Raw genomic sequence first — 14,077 nt, 5'->3', positions numbered from 1 at the left:
ACGCATATGCCACTGATTCCTTATCTTATCCACATATTCAGTGCTTCTGAAATTGGGGACCCATCTTAAATCAGTCTTATTTTACCAGGAATATTTTCTTATTTAACATTACATAAGATTCTTACATTTTATTATAGTTTAGATTTGATTGAATATAGTAAAACAGGAAAGGTTAGAAAAGAAGTAATTTGTTACTTTACGTTATTGACAAGTCAATTCCAATTCAATGCGACCCCGTGTTAAAGTACAACTGATCGTACTGCTTTCTTGGCTATAATCCTGGAAGTAAACCACCAGGTCTATCTTTCATGTCACTGCTAGGGGGCATGGAACTGCCAACATTGTGGTTTTCTGTTAAGCGCAAATCGTTTGTGCAACCTAAGGACATTCAGAGATGAAATTATGGTTGTGTGTCACAGAGTAGATTCCAATCAGCAGTGGTTCCCCATGACACAGGAGAACTGCCCTACAGGGTTTCCTAGGTTGTAATCTCTACATGAGTAGATCGCCAGGACTTTCCTACCGCAGGGACTGACAGATTCCAAATGTCAACCTTCAGTTAGCAGCCAAACACTTAAGTATTACGCCATGAGGGCTTACATCTTATTAAACACTTTAATTTCTATACTTTATACTTCAAAGTATCTCATTACATACATGTTCCATAGACTCTTCATAAAATATCTTCAAGGTGGTATCATCTACTTTTAAAAAAAATTATATTATTGGGGCTCATACAACTCATCATAATCCATACATATATCCATTGTGTGAAGCACATTTGTACATCTGTTGCCATCATCATTCTCAAAACATTTGCTTTTTGCTTGAGCACTTGGAATCAGCTCATTTTTCCCCTCCCTCCCCGCTGTCCCCCCTTCCTCATGAACCCTTGATAATTTATAAATTATTTTGTCATATCTTACACTGTCCAATGTGTCCCCTCACCCACTTTTCTGTTGTCCATTCCCCAGGGAGGGGGTTATATCTAGATCCTTATAATCGGTTCCCCCTTTCCAACACACCTTCCCTCCATCCTCCAAGAATCACCACTCTCACCACTGGTCCTGAGGGGTTCATCTGTCCTGGATTCCCTGTGTTTCCAGTTCCTCTCTGTACCAGTGTACATCCTCTGATCTACCCAGATTTGTAAGGTAGAATTGGGATCATGATAGTATGGGGGTGGGGGTGGGGGGAGGAAGAAATATTTAGAAACTAGAGGAAAGTTGTATGTCTCATCATTGCTACACTGTACCTGTCTCCTCCCCGCAACCCTTCTGTAAGGGAATGTCCAGTTGCCTACAGATAGGTCTTGGGTCCCGAGTCTGCACTCCTCCTCATTCACAATGATTTGATTTTTTGTTCTTTGATGCCTGATAACTGATCCCATTGATACCTCGTGACCACACAGGCTGGTGTGCTTCTTCCATGTGGGTTTTGTTGCTTCTGAGCTAGATGGCCGCTTGTTTACCTTCAAGCCTTGAAGACCCCAGACGCCGTATCTTTTGATAGCCAGACACCATCAGCTTTCTTCACTACATTTGCGTATGTACCCTCTGTCTTCAGCGACCATGTCAGGGAGGTGAGCTTCACAGAATGCCGGATTATTAGAATAAAATGTTCTTGTGTTGAGGTAGTACTTGAGTCGAGGTCCTATGTCCATCTGCTACCTTAATTTTTAACATATAGATATAACATGGATCTATTTCCCTAGCGTTATAAATATATTTACACATGTACATACCTGCCTATATTTAGACCTCTATAAATGCCCGTTGTCTCCTAGTTCTTTCTTCTATTTCCTTTTACTTTCCTCTTGTCCCACCATCTTATCCCACCTTCATTTGGGTTTAGTAATTCCTTGCTGTCACATTGCCCTTGATTAAGCCCCAATAAGTATCCTACATCCTTCTCTCCATTGATTTTTGTTTACTTGTTGTTCCTTTGTCCCCGAGTTGGTTGGCCCCCACACCCCCTTCTTTTTTCCCCACCTCCCCTTCAGAGACTGTAAGTGCAAAGGGAGTAGAGAGCCCCGTCTTTCTCACGCAGAGCAGCTGGTGCATTTCAAACTGCTGACATTGCAGATGTCAGTCCAGTGCATAACCGTGCCCACCACCGGGGTTTCAAACCAACTCACTCAGCAACGCTCAGTAACCACACACTTCAAAGAACTGCTTCTCATGCGCCTGCCCTTTAAAATTAACATGCCACTTGTTACAGCTACTTGGAAACGTTTTGAAGTCAGTTTATATTGTATCTCAAAAGAATTATGTGAGGTTCACATTTTCCCAGCACCATTAAGATCTAATTCTCTAGAACCACCTGTACTTGATGCTTCACTTTAGAGCCCAATAGTTCAACATGAGAGAGTTTTCTGGCTCAGTAACTGCAGATAACCTCTAATGTCACCATCCACTGAACAACATATAACCTCTAATGTCACCACGCACCGACCAACCACACACGTCAGCAAAGACCATAGAGTCCCGCAGCATGTGTATCATGAAACTGATTCCTAGAGTAGACGCTTTGAGCAAAGCATCTGAGATCAGCACTCACCCCCATTTACCAGGTATGCTCCAGTATAAGCCGACCCGAGTATCAGCCGAAGCACCTAATTTTACCACAAAAACTGCATTAAAAATGTGCTGGAAAATTCGGCTTATACACAAGTATGTACGTATCTTAGAAGTCAGCTCAGTCACATTAGGTTTTTGCTCCACGTGAACATTTTTTTAGAAATTGAACCTGAATGTGAATATGAGAACTTGCTGTATTTCTTATTGGAATGCATAATACTTCCTAGTTGTCTTGTTATGCTAACCTAGTATTTACATGTTACAGACTCCAACTTCATAGCAGAATTCAGGGCCTATGTGTCTAAACATCACCAGCCATTCTTCATTCAGGAATGTATTTCTCCTTCTTGAAACTCTTATCCTCATCATTTGCATCCCTTCCTGGGACTTACTTAAAATCCTCTGTGGCATTACGTGGCTATTATGAAGAAAAACACATTATAGTCTGTTGGCTAAAGGTAAAGATATAGTAACCTAAATTTGAATCCTGGCTCTTTTTCTGCTTTCTAGCTATATGATCTGGACCAAGTCTCTTAGCCAACTTGGGCATCAATTTCTTCATTTATAAAGTAGATCTTCATCTTGCAGCTACTTTATGGAGAGTCGATGGAACAGGTATGTAATAGGCAGGCAGAGAGTCAGGATCACCACTGTATTAGCATCTGTAGTACACCTATGCCGAGAGCCACACCAATATAACCTCCAGTCCCACATACTGCAGTGGGAAACGATATGCCGTCAGAAACCCTCCGTGACTGAAAGCTATGGAAGGCCCCCGACCTCAGTGACAGAGCACCTACTCTGCACCTTCAGGCACTGTGCCAGTGAATGGGCACAGAGAGAAGTATATGAAACTGCTGTCTTCAAGTAGAAGCATCTGTTGGGGAAACATGCCAGGTGTCACAAAGACCAAGAAAGAGTAAATACGTAAGATGGGTGACAATACAATTCCATGAGTCGAAGATCAAAAGTAATATATGTAGATGCTTCATCTTCAAGGAATAGACCATAGCTCCCTACTCCTTTATGTGGGCTTTTAAAAAAAAGTCTAAATTTACAGTGGGGAAATTGGTAATTTTGTTCAAATTATTAAGACCAATATTAACAGCAATAAGTCATGTCAACAGTCTTAATACAGTTCATATGAGGGGATGAGAAAGTTACATTGTCTCTTTGGTCTTCCTTCCAAAAACACACGTGGTGGCTCAGTGTCCTTGAGTCGGTTCTGACCCACATCGATCCTACGTACGCAGAAGGACACACTGCTCGGTCTGCACCAGCCTCAGTCTTTGCTGTCTGAATCCATTCGAAGCCTCACTGAAGGGCTCCTCTTTTCACTGACCGACTAGTCCACCACACAGGTCTTTTTCCATGAATTGGTCCCTCCTGATAATATGCCCTAAGTACCTTAGAAAGTCTTGCTAGCTTCCTTTCTAAGGCACATTTTGGCTTTGTTTTATTGTTGTTAGTTTTCTGTTGGTTGTTTTTTTAGATCATTTTATTGGAGGCTCTTACTGCTCTTATAACAATTCATACATCAATTGTATCAAGCTTATTTGTACATATGTTGCCATCATTATTTTCAAAACATTTATTTTCTACTTGAGCCCTTGGTATCGGCTCCTCTTTTTACCCTTTGTGCCTTCTTCTGGCAGTGTATGGTTTATTCAGAATTTTTCACCAACAGCATGATACATACGAAACAGCTCTTCAGTCATCCTTATTCATTGTCTAGCTTTCTCATTCATGAGATGGATGGAAATAGCATGACTTGAGTCAGCTGTACTTTAATCCTCAGAGTGCTCTCTCTACCGTTTAATAACTTGTAGAGGCCTTTTGCAGCAGATTTTCCCAATACATTGTTTGACTTCCTGACTCTTATTTCCATGGGCATTGATTGTGAAATGAAATCCTTGATCATTGCCATCTTTTCTCCACTGATCATGTTATCAAGTTGTGTAAATTTTTCTGTCTTTATGCTGATGTGTAATCCATTCCTAGAGAGCCATGACAAGTAAATGCAATCTGACCTCCTAGATGGGACTGGGGAACAAACACCAGGTATTAGACAGGGCCGAAGGAAAGCTGAATGAAGTATGGGCCGTATTTAACTCATTATCATTGGTTTAACTAATTGTAACAATATGCCATGCTAGCTTGAGGTGTTTTTGTTTTATGTTGAGGTATATTCCAAATTAAAGGCTGAACTCTTTCACACCAGGGAATCCTTCAAATCCTCTTTACTTTCAGCATGCAAGGTTGTACCATCTGCCTGCGTATCACAGGTTAATGAGCCTTCCTCCAATCCTGATGCCATGCTCTTCCTCTTATCCAGCTCTAGTCATGTGCTCAGCATACAGATGGTTTGCATGTGGTGAAGAGATACAACCATGGTGCCTGCACCCTTTCTGACTCAGGACCATGCTCTGTGGGAATAACGGATCCTCAGTCTGTGCATAGGTTCTGCACAAGAGCACAATTTACCGAATAAATTCACATATAAGCCGACACGAATATCAGCCGAGGCATCAAATGTCACCACAAAGACCATTAAAATGTGCTGGGAAAGTTGGCTTATACGCGAGTATATACGGTAAGTCTTACAGTCCTATTTGGAGAAACGATTGAAGCTGTCGAGGATTTTGTTTTACTTGAATCTACAATCAACACCCTAGAACGGACAAGTCAGGAAATCAAATGACATCTTGCACTGGGCAAATGTGCCACAAAAGATCTCTTCAGAGTATTAAAACACAAAGATGTCATTTTGAAAATTAATGTGCACCTGACCCAACCCATGGACTATCGTTTCGTGTGTATTATGGTGTTGGCGGAGACTCAAGTATACTACGAATTGCAAGAATGAAAAAATGTGTTGGGCAAAATACAGCCAAGACTGATTCTTGGAAGTGAGAATGGCAAGGTTTCATCTCCCATGCTGTGGACATATTATCAAGAGGGACTAGGACCTAGAGAACAACACGCAAAAGTAAAATGTCCGCAAAAAAGGAGACTCTCCAGGAGATGGACTGACACAGTGGCTGCGGCAATGGGCTCACCAAGGAGCCACTGTGAGGCTGACCCAGGAATGGGCACTGTTTGGTTCTGTAAACATGAGGTCTCTGAGTCACAGCCTACTGACCACCACCAACCACAGAGGCAGTGCAACACGTTACAGGGACACTTAAATGGGACAGGGGTCATAACAGAAGAAGTATTACTGAAAATAGGAAACAAACACTCCAGTTAAAACAGAAAAGACCTATAAACTGAGACCTTATCTGCGGAGATAATGAGCCACATCCAGCTAACTGTGCTATTCCTGAGAAATCAGAATGGTCAGTAGCACGTGACACGGAAGTTTGAAGACGCCACCCGGAGTGCCAGTGTTAGAGACAGTGCCCGCACTCCGGTATCAATGCCAGCCCATTCTGCACTAAGTTAGAACTAGACCCCATACTCAGGGAACATTACTTTTGAAATTGAGTTTTCAACTTTTCTCTTAGGGGTCTGTTTTTAAACGACCATCAGGGCAGGCAATGTGACCGAATTTTATCAAGGGGCCAGAGTAAGCACACTGAAGGTGAAATTTTAATGAAAAGATAATGAAAGAAGAATGAACAATTAGGGCTATTAGTTTAACCTCTAACACTGAGCTAAGTATCATGCGCCCTGAGCTCCACATTAGAATCACCTGGAGAGTTTCCTAATGTCTTGGAACTCTCTCAGATCAATAGCATTAGAATCCGGGGGTGGGGGGGGGACAAGGCAGCGTGGGTACTTCGTCCCAGCCGCATGGGTTCCAGTGTGCAGCCCAGTTTGGATCCACTGCTCTGCAGTCTGAATGCGGAGTGCCCAATATTCGGACTGAAAGCTGCACAAACTGATCAAACACTCGGAGTGCAAGGCCGTGAGAGTGAACCAGCTGAATGCAAAACGGTATCACTGTAAGAGCTGGTCTTTAAGTGTAGGCACCCAGAGTCCTCAGACAGTCCCGTTGTTCTTCAGAACATTCCACGGCCCAAAGAACCATCTCCTACATCCACTAGCCTATGGTGAACGTCAGTCATGAAGAGTCCATTCCTCACACTTCACTCTCCTTCGGCCATTCAAAATAGGAAAAGAAGGGGAAAAGCTAACATCTCTTAACGGCTTCAAAACAAAATAATTAAAATATGTCCTTGGATAAACAACCGTGACACTCAATGAGGCATTTCCTTCATTTTGTTTAATGGCCACAGACTTATTTATGGTTTATCATGAAAATAGCTGCAGTTTGGACCCTGCCAAGTTGTCTTGCGGTATTACACCACAGGAAGGTTGGGCCCCATGGGAGTTCGGAATAGCACAGCCTTTTGGCCATTTGGGCACTAGCCTGCTGATCTGTGGAATGGCAGCCTCCTCCAGGATATGAGCGCTCCCTAATTAGACAGTACGTTGATAAAGCGCCAGGCCTAATTGGTGGAGGTCATCCAACCCTGATTGAGGACACTCAGTAAACAATCATGGAAAAGACAGCTTGAATAGCCCTGAAATCGCTCCCAAGGAAAACATCCAGGGTGGGGGCTAGATGATGGAATTTCTATGAGAGTCAACAACACAAAGTGCCTTTCAGCATCTCATTTTGGAGGTTTATGAAGGATATCTGGTTCTCAATTCCAACAGTTTAATGAAGCTCTAAATAAAAATGCTAGATTCTACCTTAAAAAAGAAAAGGAAGGGTCAACTCTACCAAGTAAGGAATTAAATCTTTAAAGCACCTAGGAAAATAAGCATCTACAACTTCCCAGCCTACAAATATCATTTAATTGGCCTCTTTCCTTTCAGGAGCCACACAGGTAGAAAAGAGAAAGAAATTAGCACTCAGTTGCCTCCGATAAACACTACGTCATCCCCAATCAAAAAGATAGTGGCAAGCGAGAACCAATTGGTTGCCAAAAGGTGGTGGTAGGTTTGTGCTCTAAAGTATGAAAATACTATTCATGTGTAAGAAAGTACTAATATGTAGTTGAATCTTGAACTTATTAAGCAGTTTCAGAGAAGCCAGTCACACACACTGAAACATTCTATTGCTATTAAATAGCAACTCTACTAAAGCATAGAGCCCGGGGCGAGGAGGCATTGCTGATCTGAGTCTGTCGCACTGTGGGGCTTGGTGTTGCTGTGATGATGGGCGAGCTGTCACCGGCATCGCAAATGCTAGTGGGGTTCACCTGTGACGGGCAGGTTTTAGCAGAGCTTCCAGAGACAAATGAAAGAGGAAGACACTGGCCCAAGAAAACATACCACAAACCAAATTCACTGCCACTGAGACAATGCTGACGCATACTGACCCTGGAGGACAGAGAATTGCCTGGTAAGTTTGCAAGACGAACTCTTACAAGAGTAGGAAGCCCATCTGTCTTTCTCCCCCAAACATTATGAATTGTAGCAACAACAATCTCAGATATGCACAGTGAGGGAAGATGAGCCCTCAGTTGAGGAAACAATCAGAACACAACCGAGCAAGAGCTGCTTCCTCAGGGTAGAGTTGGCTTTATGACGCAGTGAACCTCACAGATCCTTTTTGTGAAGCGCTACTTAATGAAAAGAAACAGCTACAAATACACATTAATAGTCATAACATGATTATTGTATTAAGTATGTATTGATGAATAATGCATGAAGTGTATTAAGTATGAATCTAATAAAATTGGCTTTTGTTTTAAAAAAAGCATAAAGATCAAGATCCAAAGTATTAGTGAGATGCTATGGACTAACTGGCTATTTAGAATTAGGCAATCAGATGGTGCCAGGAATAACACATCGAAACAAACAGCATCACATCAGTGATCATGAAGAACATAGCAAGAGCCATCCTGAAGTACAATTCTGTCAGTGAAAATATCAAAACAAACAAACAAAAAAGGTAATATCGATAGGCCTACCAGGAAGGCCAGGCAATCAATATAAGTATTATTCAAATTCACACACCAACCATTAATGTCAAAGAGATAAAGTACTGAAGATTTTCACCAACTCCTGCTGTCTGAAATTAATCAAAGTCACACATCCGTGGACCTCACCAGCGAGCTTACACAGAAATCAAACGGAATGTGGGAAGAGTTGATGGAGAAGCTGAGTGTCGGCAGCCCAAATGAGGCCAGAGCCAAGTGTGGGGCAGCTGCTCACACGCAAGTTTTGGTGGAAGCTGAAGAAAAGGAACCAAATCCGCGAGAGCCCCAGTATGACCTTGAGTACATCACACCTGAATTTCGGAACATTTCAAAAACAGACGGACAGAGGAGCTAAAACACATGAATGAGGAAGCAAAAGCTGAATCAGAAAACCTCCAAGGATGCTGACTGTATAACCCCACTCGAGGGGAACAAGTAACAGACTTGGAGGTGAATGGCTACATTGGATGGAGTATGATATGGCAACACATAAATAATAACAATAATACATAATCAGGGTTCATGGGTGGGTGGGGAGGGAGGGGATAAAGGAGAGCTGGTATCAACCAGTTCAAGAAGAAAGAAAATGCTTGACAATGAGGGTGGCAGAGATTACACAGCTATGCTTGTTCTGAATGAATTATGGATTGTTATAATACCTGTAAGAGCTCCAAATAAAATGATTAGAAAAGAAAAAAGGAAATTTCGACGCACAGCTCTAGAAGACAAAGTTTACAGTGAAGTGTGCAAACTCCAAGAATTAGAAGACTCAAATGGAAGGGCACATTCAGCATTGCTCCTACTGAAAGAACTAAAAAAAATATTCAAGCCTCCAATTACAAAACTGAAAACGTGTCTGAGTAAAATGACACAGGAGTTTTAAGAGAAGATGCGGGGAATACAGCATCTGTCCCAGAAAGAGTTGCTCTACTTTCAACCATTTCAAGAAGTATAAGCAGGAGCCAATGGTACTGAGGAAGATGTCCAAGGTTCACTAGAGAAAAACAAGTACCCCACAATTGAAGAAATAGCAACTACCGTGTTTTAACCAACTGATGCAGCACTGGAAACAATCAAGAGTCCATGCCAAGAAATGTGGAAGACGGTTCCCTGGCCAACTGACTGGAGGAATCCAGATTTGTGCTGATTCCAAAGAAAGATGATCCAAGAGAATGCAGAATTTATCAACCAAGATCATTAATAACACACACAAGTAAACCTTTGCTGAACATAACTCAAACATGGTTGGAGCAGTACATTGACAAGGAGCTGCCACAAAGCCACGGTGGATTCAGAAGAGGATGTGGCACAAGGCCCATCATATCTAACATCTGTTGGATCTTGGCTGAATGCAGTGAATCTGAAAGATGTTTACTTGTGTTCTGTTGACTGTGAAGGCACTGAACTGTGTGGATCACAATAAATCACAGATGACATTGCAAAAAAATGTGAATAATGGGTAACTTGAACATAGACAATAAGCTGACTTACTATTCTAAAAGTTATCTCCAGGTTCTAATATCCATTGCAATGGCTACATAGAACCCGCCGAAAGGCAAATAGATGTTAAAGGGTTTCCTCAGGAAGTTGTTATACTGATGAGAAATGCTCAGAGTTGAGCTGTGAATCAGGATATGTTACAAAGTTCTCTGGGGTTGCCAATAAATGGTCAAAGGGCATGCCACTTCTCTGTAAATCTCAAAAGCATTCATCTCAAGCTCCAAAGGTCAGCAAAGCCAGCTCCCTGAATTAAGTGCCCAGAGGCACCCCCCCCCCTCCAGTAAGCCTCAGCCCAAGACACTCAGTTCCACTTCCATGGGTCAGCAAGTCCAACTTACCCAATTAAGTGCCTGAAGGCATCCCACTCCAAAAGCCAGTGCCCTGAACAAGAGTACACAGCTTTACTAGCTCCTTGGCTTGAAAGTCCGTCATGCTCTGGTTCCTGGTTCTGCTGATGCTCCTTTGATGCTGTAGCTGTTACTGGAATCTAGGAGGTTCACTGCTCTATGTAGGAATCTCAGGTCCAGACGATGTGCTCCACTCCTGGTTCTTGCTGGTAAGAAGATCCTGCCTTCTGTTTCTCAGAGGGCTCATTTTAAACACAGCAGAATGATACTCCAGGGAATCTGGTCTGCATTTACTCACAGGAAAATCCTATCAGTGCCTTCCCTAACCTTTTAACCAGACGCATGCAGGGAAAGGTCGTTTGATTGGGAGGTAGAGACTGTTTGATTGGGAGGTAGAGATATTGGCTGTAAGAGCCACACTGAAATAATTCACTGCCCCTGCAGACAGTACATAAGCAGTCATTTGAACAGGAAAAAGGGGGATAGTGAATGGCTTAAAAACAAGAAAGGTATGAATCAGGATTATATCCCTGGACAATATGAAGCATAATGCAGCATCAGGACTGCAGGAAGATTCATTAACAACCTGTGATATGCAGAAGACACAACTTGCTGAAAATGAGCAGACCTTGAAGCCCTGATGAAAATAGAAGACTATAGCCTTTCGTATAGATTATAACTAAATCAGAAAACAAAAATCACCACAAGTGGACCTATACATAACTTGATAAACTGAAAAAATATTGATACTATTTAAGGCTTCAGTTTACTTGGGTCCACAATGTTCACAGAACCAACATTCAACAAATCAAATGACAGTGCATTTGCAAATGTGCTGTACAAGATCTCTATAAGGTATCCAAGAGCAGGGATGTCATTTGGAGAATTAAGATGTGTCTGATCCAAGTCATAGTATTTTCACTTGCCTCATAGGCATGTGAAAGCTGGACAAGGAGTATGGAGGTATGTGGGGGATTAGACTAGCTATCCCGCATCAAGCTGGGTTCGAAATGAGGCATGCGGATGAAAGGAAAAGAGATATGTACAATCTGATAGACTGAAGTCCCAAGTATATTCGAAGCTTGGTTTTTATACTCTTAACACGGGATTGGTTACAGAACAAACATTCCTAAACTCTTATCTATGCAAATGCTACTTAACTAGTCACACTTTATTAACCTTAGAATAGTAAAAGCACTAAGTTCAAAGACAATCACAGGGATATGCAAGATTCAAAAGAACCTTTAAAAAGATGGTAAATAACTGAGTTATCTCTCAATGCTTTTAGCAGCAAGATCACAAATGAGAGTCATTTTGCAATGTTTTTGTCTGCAAAGGCACAGAGGCACAGGGGACTAATTGGTCACCCATAAATAAACACCTTGATCAGCCAATGCCTCCTACATATCCCTTTTTATTACTAAAAATGAGCAAAGTGGGACTGCGTCTGTCTTAGGTTGGGAGAGGTTCTGATGATCTTACCCGTCATTGGGTCTACTGTTATTTAAAAACAGTGTCCTGTCTTAGGTTGATGCATCAGAACTCAATCCTCTTACCCGTCATTGACTGCCAGTCCTTCAGACTTTGCGGAGGGGGTAACTCCACGAACTCAATTCAACTCAAGGCTGTTCAAATGAACTTGTGCAGTAATATGTGCTAGCATGGTTTGAAGACATTGCAGATAACAAGGTAGTAAAATGCAAAAATCTCCAAAAAATTAATAATAATAACATAGTCCTTATATTCATGCAGAAACAACCCAGGGTCAATTATCTTATTGTTAAGCAAGCACATTAGATACACATATTAACTCTATCTTCTGCCAAGTTAGACATCCTTGAGAAAATTAAAACACCTGTTTTTCCAGACCTTGCGTACTTTCCTGTTCTTGAGTCACAGAAGGAATCACCAAATACTGACACATAAGTCATGAGAATTTTCATCTGCTTGGAGGCTGAATCTTATTGGCCTTCAACATCGCTCCCCTTTTTTTATTTACTGAAGACGTTTTTACTCAAAACGTCGGCAGATGACTGTGTCTGGCTTAGGTCGTCGAGTCCTGAAATCTCCCTTACCCGTCTTCAGTCACAGTCCTCCAGGCGACTATGACCTGTCTTAGGTTGAGAGACTCAGACTCGATCTTACCCGTCTTTGACTAACCAGCCTCTGCCTTACACACCTGTTTGGGGAGGGAGCAAAGTGCACTTCATGAAGTTTTGTTCCTAAGGCCAATTATTTAACCATAACCTTGCACAGTATCATAGGAAGTATGCATAAGATCAACAATACACACACTTCTGATGTGACCATGTCATAAAGAGCGTTAACTTTTTGTTCTTTCTGTCTATATTTTCTTAAGTATCCTACACATTAGTCACATTTTTGGATAATTAATTAACAAAGTGGGAAGTTTGTATGTTTAGTGAAAGTACAATTGCTGCAGTAATAGCAGTAGCAACTAAACTTAATATAGCTAAAATACTTGCTATAAGCAAACCTACAAAACACTTAGGTCTGGTTAATGCTTTCTCAATCTCTTCTAATAACTGTAACCCTCTTTTTGAATACCAACGCCCAGTAATATTCACTGGCAGCTCAAAGCTCCAACATTGGGCGTGATTAATGCGGGGGATTACACCAGCTATCCCGAATCAAGCTGGGTTCAAAATGAGGCGTGCAGATGAAAGGAAAAGAAAGAGATATGTACAAAGCATGGAATTGGAAGGACGACAGTCTGATGGACTGAAGTCCCGAGTATATTCGAAGCTTGGTTTTTATATTCTTCTTAACATGGGATTGGTTACAAAACAAACATCAAAGAACTTTAAAAACATTCCTAAACTCTTATCTATGAAAATGTTACTTAACTAGTCACACTTTATTAACCTTAGAATAGTAAAAGCACTAAGTTCAAAGACAATCACAGGGATATGCAAGATTCAAAAGAATCTTAAAAGAGATGGTAAAGAACTGAGTTATCTCTCAATGCTTTCAGCAGCAAGATCACAAATAACAGTCATTTTGCAATGCTTTTGTCTGCAAAGGCACAGGGGACTAATTAGCCACCCATAAATAAACACCTTGATCAGCCAATCCCTCCTACAGAGGTATAGACATTAATCTAGGGATTTCCATGAATGGGTTGGTGATGAATGTTAAAGGTACCATGGACTGCAAGAACAAAACTCTGTCTTGGAAGAAGTGCGGTTAGAATGCGCCTTAGAAATGAGAATGAGGAACCTTTGTCTCACATGAACATCATCAAGAAGAACATTAGTCCTTGGAGAAGGATGTTGTGCTTAATAACAAAGGTCAGAGGAAAAGGTAACTTTCAGTGAGATGGATTGACACAGTGGGTGTTGAGACCCAACAATGGATTCAAATATAACAATTGTGAGGATGGTGCAGGACCAGGCAACATTTCAATCTGGTGCTATGAGTTGGAACCACCAGGAAGACATCTAACAACAATGTACTCATACACAGAGACCACCAGATAGACCACACAGGAGCCGAATCAATTACATATGTGGAAAGACGATGGAGAAGCTCAATATATCATCAGTCAGAACAGGCCAGGTGCTGACTGTAGAACAGACCATCAATTGCTCATTTGTAAATTCAAGCTGAAGCTGAAAAGAATGAGAGAACCTAAGTACTGCCTGGATTATAACCCACTGAATTTAGAGACCATCCTGGAGTGGATTTGACACTT

This window comes from Tenrec ecaudatus, chromosome 14 (assembly GCF_050624435.1).
Source record: "Tenrec ecaudatus isolate mTenEca1 chromosome 14, mTenEca1.hap1, whole genome shotgun sequence".
Classification (NCBI taxonomy): Eukaryota; Metazoa; Chordata; class Mammalia; order Afrosoricida; family Tenrecidae; genus Tenrec; species Tenrec ecaudatus.
Note: the sequence above shows the minus strand (reverse complement) of the source record.